Raw genomic sequence first — 14,053 nt, 5'->3', positions numbered from 1 at the left:
GTTTATGTATTCAAATTATATTCTCTAAATGTAAAAGGGACAGGAGTAAAGCAACTAGAAGATCACCTATCACCCTGAGGTAGGCAGCTCCTGGACTGTACCTGGTGGGGAAGGCAGGGCAGAACTTCAGGAGGCCAGCTGAGAGCACGGTGAACGCCACGTCAGGAGCAGTCTCCAAGAAAGAGCACTAAATGTACAAAGGGATGACTAAAATATATTTAAGAGCTAGCACCTGACTCCTCTTAAGGATGACTTAACGTTGCTGGGGAAAAAATAAGAAGTGCTCGGTGTAGAAGGTGAATAGCTTTATAATTCCCAGGAGAATCTGGGTACCAGGACCACACAATGAAGAACTTGGAGTCCCCGTGGCTAATCCAGCAGAGAGAAAAGGAGAAACAGAGATGCGAGAGAAACTAAAGGGAACTCTTGGTGCAATCTGGTGCTGCTGCAGGCCCAAGTCTAGGTATGTGCTCTCTAGCTCCCCATCTTAAATAAAAGCCACCATGTTCCTCAGTCCTTCAGGTACTTAGAATTTCTCTTTAGAACCTGAACATGGGGTCAGGTTTCCTGTCTGCATTGCTACAGTACAAAATAGAGGCAGGATGTCTGAAATAGTTCTCCATCTGGCAGAGGAGGCCTTGAAGCTGTGAGCCACTCACTGCAAACCAGCAGGACATGAAGGATTCTTGAGCAGATCTGAAGCTACTGGGAGGCCTTTCAGGAGTTAAATCCCATAGTAAATACTGTACCTTCAATTCTCCCTCTCTTTCCAGTCTTCCTCCACTCCCATGGGGGCCCAAAGGGGCTAAATGAGCACTCTTTGACTTGTACTTGGTGGTCCCAGAACTTGACTTGGGCTTGGAGACTTCCATGAAAAGTCTGCCTTCCACCTACTGGCTTGGGGTTCTTGGTCTCTCTGCTCCAGGCTAATCCCTTCAACCTGATTTTTCCATTTCTGCCAATAATCCCCCTCTCCAGACCTTCCTAATGCTCTTCTGGGGCGGGAGGAGACTTACTGAGGGCAATGTTTATTTCTAGAGGGAGAGGTGACCACATGACTTCACAGTGGTCGTCCCCTTGATTCCTCAGTTTCTGTTTAGATTAGTCGTGGGTGTCTGTGCACCCCAGCCTCACGCCCAGGAGGCTGTAGACCACTGTCCTTATCTCAGCCCTGAGCCGCTCTCTATCCTCCTTCCCTCTCTCTCCTTACCCTTCTTTACCCACAGACTCGCAGGCTTTCTGGACCTCTGAGGAAGATAAGCGCGTCACAGAACCTCTGCTACAGAACAAAACATACTGAAACAAAGCTACTGAAACAACAGAAAAAGAATACATGAGGATTGTTTCTCCTGAGCGTTCAATTACCTAGGGGGCCTTTAGCAAACTTTGATTGATAAATCTAACCTTTCTTTCCTTGGCAATAGTTGATCACACTGTGAGGAAAACAAGTTAGAGAATGGAAAAATAATATTTGGATTTCAAGGAAATAATAAAGATGCAGGGACTATCTTTGACTTTTGCAAGGTGAGAAGAGTTTACATTTTGATTATTGATGGCAGGAATCCCTTTTAAAACAGGGCCAGTCTGCATGACGCATTTAAAAATCAACCTTTTCAAATATAGCCATAGCCCCCACAAGATTTCTTGATTTCTCTGGGGTCAGATAAACCATCACATTTCACAGTGGTGCCCTGTATATGAAAGTGATAAACATAATCTGGAAGCATGGCAGTGGCTAAAAATATGGAGCTGGCAGCCACACGTTGAAAGGATTTTTTGCTTTTAATTCATTGCATAAAATGCTAATGTCCAAATTCAGGCAGGTAGATCTTACCAACCATCAAGAGCTTCAACCTTGCTAACAGCTAAGTATGCACTTTTCAACCCTACTTTGACTGCTCCAGAAACTTACTGGGTTTCTTTAATGCCTCTGTTACTATTTCCTTTGTGTCATTTTGTTTCTCTTTAGCTGTGTGACATTGGGGAAGTTATATTATTTCCTTGAGACTTGGTTGCCTTCTCTGTGAATATCTGGGTATAATTTTAGTATCGCTCAATAGAATTGTAGTATTGCTCAATAGAATTTTTGGTGATAATGAAAATATTCTATATCTGTACTATGCAAAGCAGTATTCAATAGCTACATGGAGCTCATAAACATCTTTGAAATATGGCAAATGCAACTGAGGAACTGAATTTTTAATCTTATTTTTAAATTTGTTTACATATAAATAATGCCACATAGCTAGCATCTGTTGACAGTACAGATCTACATAATATTTTAAGGACACTCTCCACTCAAAAACTCTACCATTCATTAACTCAATTTAAATATTTTTGCCCTCTGACAAACAGAAAATAATTTATGCTTCCCTTGAAATTATCTGTCAAGACCTTTATCAGTTTGGGGACATTATATTCTTAAAATTGACTTTGCTTTATGAAACTTTAATAATGTTGGAGTTCCCTGCCCTTGGTATCACCTTTGTGATGATGGGAAATATTGTGGATGATCAAGGACCATTTCAAGAGATCATGGAGAGAAACCTCCTTCTGGATTTAATTTCATTATGACGATGTCAAAATGCTTAATTACTTAAAATAAAATCCATACCGTTTTTATGCTGTTATATTCTACATGTAGCTGGAAAAATGTTAAAAATATTTTTAAAGAACTGCACATCTATTTTTGAAGCTGATTTGGCTGTTCAAGGCTTGCTAGCACTTTATCCATCTCAGTACTATTTCACTTAGTAAACAAATGCAGTTGCCATAATTGCTGCATATGTGTCTGTGTTCCCTGCTAGGTTATATGTTTTTGAAGTTAGAAACTATATTTATATCACAGCCCCTATGTATAGCACAATATCCATTGCTAATTCAGATTGTGTTTTAAGATATGAGACAAAATTTAAGACTTTTATTATAGTCATAAACATCTAGCAAACCAACCAGAAAATAAAAGCTAATTTTCAATTGGTTGGCCAAGAACAAAAAAGAGAGGAATACCTAGTGCAAAACCATATCTCTAATAACTACTGTTGGATTTAGAGCATGCAGATGCTAAACTTCTTTTAAAATATCTTCTTATCAAAGATTTGAGGTTGGACCTGAAAAAATTATATCAAAAGTGAAAATAATCATGTGGTCTGACCAGCCTGGATCACACAAAGTAAGTGTATACTATATATAAAGTAGATAAACTACAAGGTCCTACTGTAGAGCACAGGCAACCATATTCAATGCCTTGTAATAACCTATAATGGAAAAGGATCTGAAAAAGAAATATATATATCTGAATCACTTGGCTGTACACCTGAAACACAACATTGTCAATCAACTACAGGTAAACAAAACAAAACAAAACAAAACTAAGTAAGTGGAAAGGGAAGTATAGTTTTATAAATTCACCTCTGATATCCAATGGACCAACTTAAAGACAACAGAAAGTACAACTTTCTAGGAGACAGGACATAGAATATAGCATGCAAAGAGTTTTGTTCCGTATTCCCAGCCTACTGCCTAGAATAAACAGTGTGGAATGTGGAATGGAGCTCTTTCAGGAGGTAGAGAGGGGGAGAGATGATGGATGTTTGGAAAGAAAAGGATGTTTTCCTCTTTCTCTGTAATAGGAGAAGGAAGAATCAGACTGGTCCCCAAAGTCTTCTGTGTACCTTGAGGTTTTATCTCAAATGGCTCAGGGTATCATAGCAGGGGCGCATTTGAAGGAAAGCTTCTAAGCTCTTCTTTTCTTCTTCTTCTTCTTCTTTTTTTTGTTTTTGCGGTACGCGGGCCTCTCACTGTTGTGGCCTCTCCCGTTGCGGAGCCCAGGCTCTGGAGGCGCAGGCTCAGCGGCCGTGGCTCACGGGCTTAGCCACTCCGCGGCATGTGGGATCTTCCCAGACCTGGGGCACGAACCCGTGTCCCCCGCATCGGCAGGCGGACTCTCAACCACTGCGCCACCCGGGAAGCCCTATCCTGTGGTTTTTAAGTATCCCTGCACACTCTGCCTGTCTCTAGAGTATTAAGTCCAGTTGCGCTGTTTTTACCTCTTTGTTTATTGAGATTATTATTTACTTGCATTAAAATGTACCAATTTCAAAGGTACAGTTTGATTAATTTTGGTAATTGTATACCAGGTGTAACCACCACCACGACCCAGATATAGAAAAGTTACTTACCCTTTAAAAGTTTTCCATCCCAATTTGCCCCAATTCAGTTTTGAGACACTTTATTGAGTTTTACTGCTTTCTCTAACATCGACTCTCCGGGTGATTTAGGAAAGTCACTTCACCTCTCTGGATGTGTTTTTGCTTTTATAACATGAAAAATGCCAGAACAGATGTGTTACCAAGGGCCCTTGCGATACTTTCAGGCAATGAGGGGGTGGGGTAAGGGCGGGAATCTCAGCCTTGCGTCCTCATTCTTCACGTAGCACACGCATGTGGCAGATCCTAGTGGGAAGAGCCTGTGGTCGCATCAGAGGGAATTAGGTTTCCATCTCCTCTCTTGCTAGTGTGTATGTAACCTTCTGTAAGCATCAGCTTTCTCATCTCCAATATCGGGCTTATTAACAAGGCCTTTTTGTTTACTGTTGTGAGGATGAATGGAGATGCACCGGCAGCCTTAAATGTTAGTTGGTATTTGTATTATGGCATAATAGAAAGGCACTGCATTCAACCATCTCAGTTACTACACGTTTATGCAGGCTGATTCTCACAGCCAAAACAGACGCACAAAGTACACCCACCCATTTACCCACCTGGGGAAGCCCGAAGCCTCCCTGCCTGCCTGCCTTACGGGGCTCAGAGAAAAGCTGCGCATGCGTGCAGTGCTTCCAAAGAGCCTCGCTAGGGGGCGGAATGGGAAACAGGAAGTTCTAACGCCTGTCGTACAAGCGCGACGTAAAGCGGGTCTGCTTTATGGCACCCTGCTTCCGCCGTAAAGCGCCGTTGGCAATCCCGCGTGAGTGGGTTGAGGAGACTACTTCCAGGTGAAAAACGCGATTCTTGGAGGTTGGGTGACTTGACGTCTTCCCCGTGGGCAAACGCGGGAGCCGGAGCCGGCGCCAGAGCCAGCTGCTCAACTCCCTAACTAAAAAGCAGAAGAAGCATCTAAGGGATTTCGGCGAGGAGCATCCCTTCTATGACAGGTATGGAGAGGCAAGGCTGGGCCCGGCGCTGCCGGCGTCCTTTCCCGGTGGGAGCCCGCGTGTCCCCGCGTTTGGTCCGCCGGTGCCCCGGGGGTAGTGACAGGGCAGCTCCCGCCGCGTCCCACGCTGCCCCAGCGCCGGCCTAGCTCGCCCGGGGATCCTGGCGGCTTCCCGCCTGAGATGGGATTCTTCACCGGTCTTCCTACCCTTTGTTGAGCCTGTAGTTTTATGCGAGACGGCACGCCTCCTGTGTGGCGACTGGGCAGAGATTTTATAAGCTTGTGTTCGTTTTCTATGTTTTTAAAGAATTGCTTGGGGGCTTCCCTGGTGGCCCAGTGGTTAAGAATCCGCCTGGCAACGGAGGGGACAGGGGTTCGAGCCCTGGTCCGGGAAGATCCCACATGCCGCGGTGCAAGTAAGCCCGCGAGCCACAACTACTGAGCCAGGGTGGTGCAACTACTGATGCCCGCGAGCCTAGAGCCCCTGCTCCGCAACAAGAGAAGCCACCTCTCGCCGCAACTAGAGAAAGCCCGGGCGCAGCAACGAAGACCCATAGCAGGCAAAAATAAATAAATTAAATAAGTTAAAAGAAAATAAAAAAAGAATTGCTTGGGACCCTCGACATCACCTGTCTATTCAATGACCATGAGGAAACTAATGTTTGGGTAGTTGTGGGTTCCTCTAGAAGTGTCCAGACTCTCAGTTATGATCTTAGTGCTCATCCCACCCCTTTGGGCTGCTTTCTCAACAGTTAGAGGGATAGTCTACTTAAGAAATTTGCTAGAAAAGGTGAACCCCGAGGGCTTTTATTTGCCCAAATTTCCCATCTTTTGGATGCGAGCCTGTTACTGTGTGACTGTAGTATTTGTCATGTGGTCTTGTTAGACTTTTTCATTCGTCTCTTATTATCTATTTGGCATATCCTTCCAAAACCTGTCCAAATGCATATGGAGTTTTTACTTGACAATAGATGTAATTAATGTATTTATAACGGTATAGTCTGCCATGTTCATTTAAAGTTGTATCATTAGACTTTTCCTAATTGCTACATACTAGTAGTTAAAGTTTAACATTGCCTGTTTCTTCTCAGGGTTTCCAGAAAGGAAGCAAAAGCACAGACTTGTCAACTGGTAATGCTTTATACCTTCTTTATGATAGTAGATTCTGGACTGTTACTTTTAAGATTATATATGGTAGTAAAGTTTGGCTACGTTTCCACTCTTTTTGATTTTAGATGTAAGCTATATTTTAGTAATATTGCTTAGTTTTAAGTGCAGATGTCTGTTAAAATGCCATTGTGATAACTAATATAGTGTAGAGTATGAAACTGTCCTGAGAGATTAGCCTGTTAGAACCTGGTAAGGAGGCTTACCAGAGGGCTCTTGGTGACTCCTAAGAGGGAATGTCATGTCTGCTTAACATAAAATAGAGTGCAAAATCATCAAAGGTCTTATTTCATTACCACAGACTCAGAAATAAAGTACACTTTTTTGTTGTAAGTTTTCCTATTGCTCCTTTAAAGGTGCCAGATGTCTGACACATAGGTTAGATCGCCTTATAACCTAAAGCTCCCTGTGTTTAGTTTGCTGTCTTCCCATGTGGAACATTAGCAGTTCAAAGAAGAGGAAGCGCTTCTAGAATCATAGCTAGATTAGCTGTTTTAAACAAATTTGGTGCTAGGTTTGGTTGAATAGATAGGGTTGCATATTTGCAGAAAAGCTAGTTTTTATTTAGAAAAGTCTGAACTTCGTTCCACTGTGGGCCTGATGATAGTCGTGGGGTAGCAACAAGAACAATATAATTTTTGTTTTTAAAATCCCCATTTTCCTTTTAGTCAGAGAGTTTATAGATACTTCCAGTTCTGAAAGTGAAGCACAGAGTGAACCAGAACAAGTTTCTGGTTACAACAGACTACTTGCCACATTAAAGGATGTTTCCAAGGAAGATGAGGAGGAGGAAGAGGAAGAAGAAAGTGTTCTAGATGAGACGGAAATGAATCTTGAAGATGGCGATAGTGACATCGTTGTGGAGGAAGAGATGGCGGTAGAGTCTACTGACATGCAGAAGAGTAAGTGTCTTTGATGTGGGTTTATCATCTTTGCAGGGACCACAGACAGATTGCCCCAGGGGCAGGGTGCCTTGTACCATAGAGCTGGGTGAAAGCACATGGATTCAAAGCAGAGATTCTTAACATGGTTGGGCTCTGTGATATCTTCAAGAATCTAATGAAAACACAGGACCCTCTGGCCATAAAAATGCAGAAATGACAGTTTTGCTTATGATTTCTAGGATTTCATCAATCCTACTTCAAATTCCCCTGATTGAGAGGAAAGGGAACATAATTCTGTTTTTGTAATGGTCTCAATTTATGAAAGAGATTATTGTTCCTGCCTTAGAGGAACCAAGTTTAATGGAAGATAGACATAAAATATACAAAACTTTTCAAGCATCAAATCTGAATGGAACCGATAAATATAAGGTGTTAAAGAGATGCAGCGTGGTCCCATGCTGCCAGGGTGAATGAGGGGAGGCTTCAGAGAAGAGCTGGGATTGAAAGCTGAAAGGAACTCTGTTTCAATCAGACATCTAGGTGACTGTTTTTTTTTTTTAATTATTATTAATTTATTTATTTTTGGCTGCGTTGTGTCTTTGTTGCAGTGCGCCGGCTTCTCACTGTGGTGGCTTCTCTTGTTGTGGAGCATGGGCTGTAGGCACGTGGGCTTCAGTAGTTGTGACACACGGGCTCAGTAGTTGTGGCTCACGGGCTCTAGAGCACAGGCTCTGTAGTGGCGCACAGGCTTAGTTGCTCGGTGGCATGTGGGATCTTCCCAGACTAGGGCTTGAAACCACGTCCCCTGCATTCACAGGCAAATTCTTAACCACTGTGCCACCAGGGAAGTCCCCATAGGTGACTTTTTAATTTAACTTTAAAATCAACTTTATTGAGGTATGAATTACATTCAACAAGCTGTACCCATTTTAAGTATGTAATTTGATAAGTTTTGACAAATGTGTATATCTATATTGTCATCGCCAAAGTCAAGATACAGAACACTTCCAATACCTGCAAAAAGTTCCTTCTTGTCCTTTTACAGTCCGTTTCCCAGGCCTGGCATCAGGCAACCACTGACATGCTTGCTTTCACTATGTATTAGTGTTTCCTATTCTAGAAATTCATATGAATGGAAGCATACAATAAGTACCCTTTTGCACGTGGCTTCTTTGGCTCCTCATGTTGTTGTGACTCATCCGTGTAGTTCATATTAGTCATTCATTTCTTTTTACTACTGGAATAGTAGTCCATTGTCTGAATATATCTGGGTAACTTTTTATATTCTATTATCTTAATGCCTATTTGCCTTACTGTATTTTTTTCTGTACTTTAAGGTGTCACACACCATTCTTAGTATTTTCATTCATCACTTGTACTCGGATAAAAAAATCGTTGCCTCAGACTTAGGGATTTTTTAAATTTTGTTGGTTTTCCAGTTTTCTTTCATGTTTTAGGTTTTTAAAAATGAAAAGTTTGGTTTTTTAAATTATAAAAATAATATATATTTACTGTAAAAATGTAAGAGGGTAATATAGTTAACGTATGTCTCCTCCACCCTGGGATGAACACCTTTAACATTTTATAGAACCTTCCAGACTACTTTTTTATGGATGTATGAGTGAATATATATTTGTGTGTATGTGCATAATGGCCTCATACATTTCTGTAAGTTACTTTTTTCTTTAATAATATAACGTGTATAACTGTGGGTTACTGCAGCTAGAACCCTGGTGTCCAAACTCCCAGGCCAAATCTCCTTCTACTACATTACACTACCATGGGGAGGTTTAAAAAAGAAAGGGAAAGTATGAAGGGTGATTTTTCCATGAATTAAATCAACTTTAAAAGGCGCATTTGGAGAGTCAGAGAGTGCTAATATTGTTAGAAAGAAGAAAGGTTTAAAAGCTGGTTAAATCTCATTTAAAAAAATCCATATGTAGCACATTGTAAAAAAGAGAAGGAAGACGGCATTCATGATTACTGGGCTGGCAGGGTAGGGGACAGTTGCCTGCTGGGGGTGGCTCTCGTACTGGCTCTTCCACTCTTCACACTTGTGCTCGGCCAGAGCCAGGCACCGCTGAGGGAGATCAGAGGAGAGGGTGGTGCCTTGGGGGTTCCAGGGAGTTGTGCAGCGGGCTCCCTTGCCACCCAGACTGCCCCAGGGTTCCCAGCCCCAAGGATTATGGAGCATCCCCACACCTGTTTGCTCTGCAGTTGCTGTTCTGCACGCATTTTCTCCTCCGGCACTTTCTGCAGTGTCTCCTTGGCCTTCTGCTCATAGCTGTTTTTCTGGTCTTCCATCTGTAATAGCACCTTATTCATTCCCCAAGAAGTGTATTTCTGTAAATTTCAGGCAATTCAACGAATACACATTGACCTACTGTGTGCTAAAGCCTGAGCAGGGATACAGAAATGAAAAGAAATTGGTCCTTGCCCACAGGGCAGAGATGTCAGTAATCTGGTGGACCTTCTTCCAGGCTGGAGGCAGGCAGGGAGAGTCCCTCAGGTGATGTGAGAGGTGAGTGGGGATAAACAACTGCCCTGGGCGTGCTGGGCATTCTCCCCTAGGCCTTCCACGGGCACTTGAAATCCGACATTTCCAAAGGGAAATCATCTTTCTAAACCTGCTCCTATCTCAGTGGCCAGCATCACCACCCACCCAGTCTCCCAAACCCTAAACCAGGGAATCCTCCTTGATTTCTCTCTCACCTTCTTCAAGGCATCAGTTCATCCTCAAGCTTTGTCAAGTCAACGTCTTTAACGGCTCATGACCTGTGTCCTCTATCCCCACTGCCACCTCCTCAGTCCAGACCCTAGTGACACTATTCTATGGGTCATGCAGAGACTATGTAGTATCTTCGTGCCTTGCCTCCCATCAAACCCTCTTCAGCCCTGCAGCTAGAGGGTTCTTTCTAAAACTTAAATCTGATCCCATCACAACCTGCTTAAATCCCTCAGTGGTTCTCGGAGTTCTAAGAATCAGGTCCAAACCCCTTGGCATGGCTCCTGCTTACAAGCCCAGACTTTCATCTCCTGCTGCCTCCACGCAAGCTGAACTGCTTGTAGGTCCCCTAAGCACTGTGCGTTTCAGCCTCTGCCTTTGCCCATAAAGCTGCTTCTGCTTAGAGTATCGTGAGCCACGCTTCTCACCTGGTTAACTTCTACCCATGTTCAAGATTCAGCCCTAGAATCATAAATTCTGATAAACTTGGCCAACCCTACCTCCCCCACGGCTCTTTATGGATTAGGCAGTTTTACTGGTGTTCACATAGTATCTATATTGCTAATCTGTTGACTCATCTGTCTCCTTTAAGGGATTGTAAACTCCTTTGGGGCAGGGAGCATTTTTTTAAAAATAAAATTATTTTTGTAGGCTTGGGGATCTGAACACTATTCAGTAAAGTCAAGTTTTAAAAATGAATACATTTGTATTTTTAGAATTTCTCCTGGCTTCAAGGTCAAAAAGAAAAAGACACAAGAGCAGCTTTGCAAATTCACTGGGGGTCTTGCCTTTCCAGTGCTTTTCATTTTTATGCCCTGTGATTTTTGGGAAAGCAGGAGCCTTTTAGTGTCGATTCTGGGTTACCCAACTGGGTAAGAGATAGTCTAGATAATGCAAATTTAGAGTTCAATATCAAATCATTTCCATTTAGCTTTGGAGTCATCTGAAAATTTGGATTTAAATGTTGAGTGGGTCTTACGTTCTTGGAATTGTCATTAGAAACCAGATACAGGAGTTACTGGTTGAGATCATACATGGTTATGTCCAGGTTATTGGACTTAACCATGCTGGTCACTGACCAGCTTTATTCCCCATTGAAAACGAGTAGACTGGCATTCTGGATGATATATCAGTCTCTTATGAGCTTGGTTGGCATTACTGAAAAAATAAAAGTTGTGGATCCGCAAACCCATAGACTATATAGACTATGTTCCCCTGCAGAATTCTAACTACGTGGCCACCTTATCTTCCTAACGTCCAGTGGGAGCAGTCTGGCCGGTCCATCTCGTTCTCTTGATCTGGAGTCCTCTGCAAAAGACATCCCCCTTTTCTGCACCAGCACATACGTCACAGCCCTGAAGAACGTGTAGACATCTGAGATACGTTAACAGTGGGGGAGGGCTGATATCCCGTGCACAGACACATAAATGCCTATTAGACCTGGAAATTGAAAACCAGAGAGGTGGGGCCACACTGGTTTTGGCTCAGGCCACCAGCCACTGGTGTTCCCAGCAAAATGTTCCCAGTGTGGGAGTTTGAGGAAGCAGGGAAAGGCAGGTGGTGTGAGTTTATTAGGACTTGACGCCCTCAGCCTCGCACTGAGGCCAGCTGAACCCCCAGAGCGTGCTCCCTGCCCTCGTATGGGCTGCTCCTCCTAAAGGTACTTGGTTTCAACAGTTATTTGTGCATCAGATTAAAGACTGAAGGGAGAGTGAACAGCAAGCCTAAATTCTTCATATCATACGCCACCTCCCTTTCTCTTCTTATTATATAAGCAATTCATGTGAAAAACAAATAAGGCCAACAAAACAAAACAAAATTACCTGAAATCTTGCTATCCAAGAATTACCATTAGTATTTTGGTGTATACTTGTTCCAGATTTTTCTTTATTTTCAACCCTTCATTAAGGCAATTGTAGTCTTGACAGATGATGCTGGCACAAGCACTTGAGATGAGGCTCCTCTTTTTAAAATACTGTATTTGCATTTGGCTTAATTTCTCCCAGGCCCTGTCTTGCCTGGTCCCCAGCGTGGTGTTTTCTGCTGCAGCCTCTGTAAATTGGAGTTGGGGTGATGGGGCGGTCAGGCAGGGCTGTGTGTATCTGTGTCTGTATGAGGGAGGGCGGGCACACTTTCCAGTGTTTCTGGGCAACAAGCAGGCACTCACTGCAGTTTCCTGTCCCTCAGGCCTGGGCTGTGGAGACAGGGGAAGTACCAGGAAGGGGTGGACGACCCCGACCCAGCTAAATGGAAGGCCCAGCTCCGCTGTGCACTCAACAAGAGCAGGGAATTCAACCTGATGTACGACGGCACCAAGGAGGTGCCCATGAACCCAGTGAAGATATATCAAGTGTGTGACATCCCCCAGCCTCAGATGAGGCCCCAGCTGCTGGGGAGAAGGTGGACAGTGTGCCAGGTTCCGGGCTGGACCCTGAAAGCGATAGTCGACTTGAAAGTCGCCTCGCTTACAAAGTTGAAGACTGGTAAATAAGGCAAGAAATCCTGTCCCTAGAAAGAACCCAGAGAACAAAAGATATAAACTCAGCACAGTCTTCCTGCCCACCCAGTGGAACAGTAAAGCATTAGAAAGAAGAGGGGGGGTATTGAGTCCTATAAAAAATAACTTCTCTTGGGACTCAACACTGAGAAGAGAGGCCAGGTAGTTTAGAAGAAGGAGGGATTAAAACTTAGAAGGTCTGAGTTGTAAACCTCGGTCTTTCCATTCCACTACTTGTGGGACATTGAATCAAGTCATTCAACCTTTTGAGCCTCAGCTTCTTCCACTATAAAATCTGGGTTCTCATCTTTCCTGCGTATTTCAAAGGCTGTTCTAAGAATCAATTGACATGACATTATGAAGGCTATTAAGTTCTCTTTATAAATGATGGGCAAGTGATCATTTAATTTCTATGGTATTTTTCCTAGGAGAATACCACCTGATCCCTATATTTACTCAATGTTTAGCAAGTTCGGACTAAGCGCCAGATAATTTAGACTTGACCTCCAGTGAATCTAGTGAGGCTCTGCCATGAGGGAAGGGTCTGTCTTCACAGTAAGCTTATAAAGGAGAGAAGCTGTGCTCCTTGGGTCCTTAGAAGGGATGCTAATGTGTAGAAAGGGGTTTAGAGTAGGAATTAAAAGATTTCTAGGAGAAGGGAGTAGGGTCTGCAGCTCCTGGATAGGGGAGGGGATGAGAGCTTGCACTGGGGCTCCGTAGGAGGAGCTGGGAGTGGGGTGAACACCCTTGGTTCCCACTCTTTGGCATTGAGGGTGCACACTGAACCCAAGGCACCTCTGTGCTGGCAGTGCCTAGCTTGAACAGTGGGTCAGCTGCAGGGATGACAGTGCAACGTGAGCGCCTCACTTTTGACCTTTGTGTGTGTGTGTGTGTGTGTTTCTCGGGTAGGATCCACTGGATCTGATCCTTGGGATGAGAAAGATAATGATGTGGATGAAGAAGATGAGGAAGATGAGCTGGACCAGTCCCAGCACCACCTTCCCATCCAGGACACCTTCCCCTTCCTGAACATCAATGGTGAGTGGGGTGGGGGGCGGGACAGAGGCATGGAGAGGATGTAAGGGGCTTTGGTTTTGCAACCGTTGACACCATATCCACCATTGCACTGGGAGCAGTGATCAGGCCCTGGGGCCAGGCTGCCAGTCTGTTAGCAAGTAGGAGTCGTAGGCAAAGGAACTCCGTAGGCATAGTTATCCCAGTGGTGTGGCTTCTAGGCAGAGAGAGCATCTTCTGAATCTTATGTGATAATTCAGAGAAATTAAAAAATTAAATTCATTCTCAATCCCGCATACAAATACACAAGCTGTTATAAAGTTTGCTGATTTCCTTCAGGCCTGCAGGGATCATTTTCGTGAATTGTAGGCCAACTCTTGTGCTATTTCCCTCGGTACAAATTTTCTGTCACTGCCTTAACAGCCTCTGCTAAGGCTGTATCATGGGAAACTTGTGGCTCTACAGCTCTTAATACTAGGCTCTGATAAAATTTATCTACTAGAGACTTTTATCTTTTTTAAAATTTATTTATTTACTTACTTATTTTTTGCGGTACGCGGGCCTCTCACTGTTGTGGCCTCTCCCGTTGCGGAGCACAGGCTCCGGACGCACAGG

At 43.7% G+C, this 14,053-nt stretch overlaps 1 long non-coding RNA gene across 2 annotated transcripts; it reads left to right on the top strand.

The window, feature by feature from the left end:
* Positions 1 to 4,842: 4,842 nt before the first annotated feature.
* Positions 4,843 to 13,320, top strand: LOC309797395. Of its 2 annotated transcripts, XR_014292631.1 has the most exons (5): positions 4,843 to 5,152; positions 6,243 to 6,282; positions 6,987 to 7,220; positions 12,115 to 13,161; positions 13,258 to 13,320. It is a non-coding gene; the product is annotated as an uncharacterized lncRNA (long non-coding RNA). The 2 variants fall into 2 exon arrangements; XR_014292632.1 differs by having other exon boundaries at positions 12,115 to 13,316.
* The last annotated feature ends 733 nt before the right edge of the window (positions 13,321 to 14,053 follow it).

The sequence above is a fragment of the Mesoplodon mirus genome (assembly GCF_964341445.2).
Source record: "Mesoplodon mirus genome assembly, contig: HAP1_SCAFFOLD_477, whole genome shotgun sequence".
NCBI lineage: Eukaryota > Metazoa > Chordata > Mammalia > Artiodactyla > Ziphiidae > Mesoplodon > Mesoplodon mirus.
The sequence above is the reverse complement of the archived record's forward strand: the minus strand, read 5'-3'. Positions and strand labels throughout refer to the sequence as shown.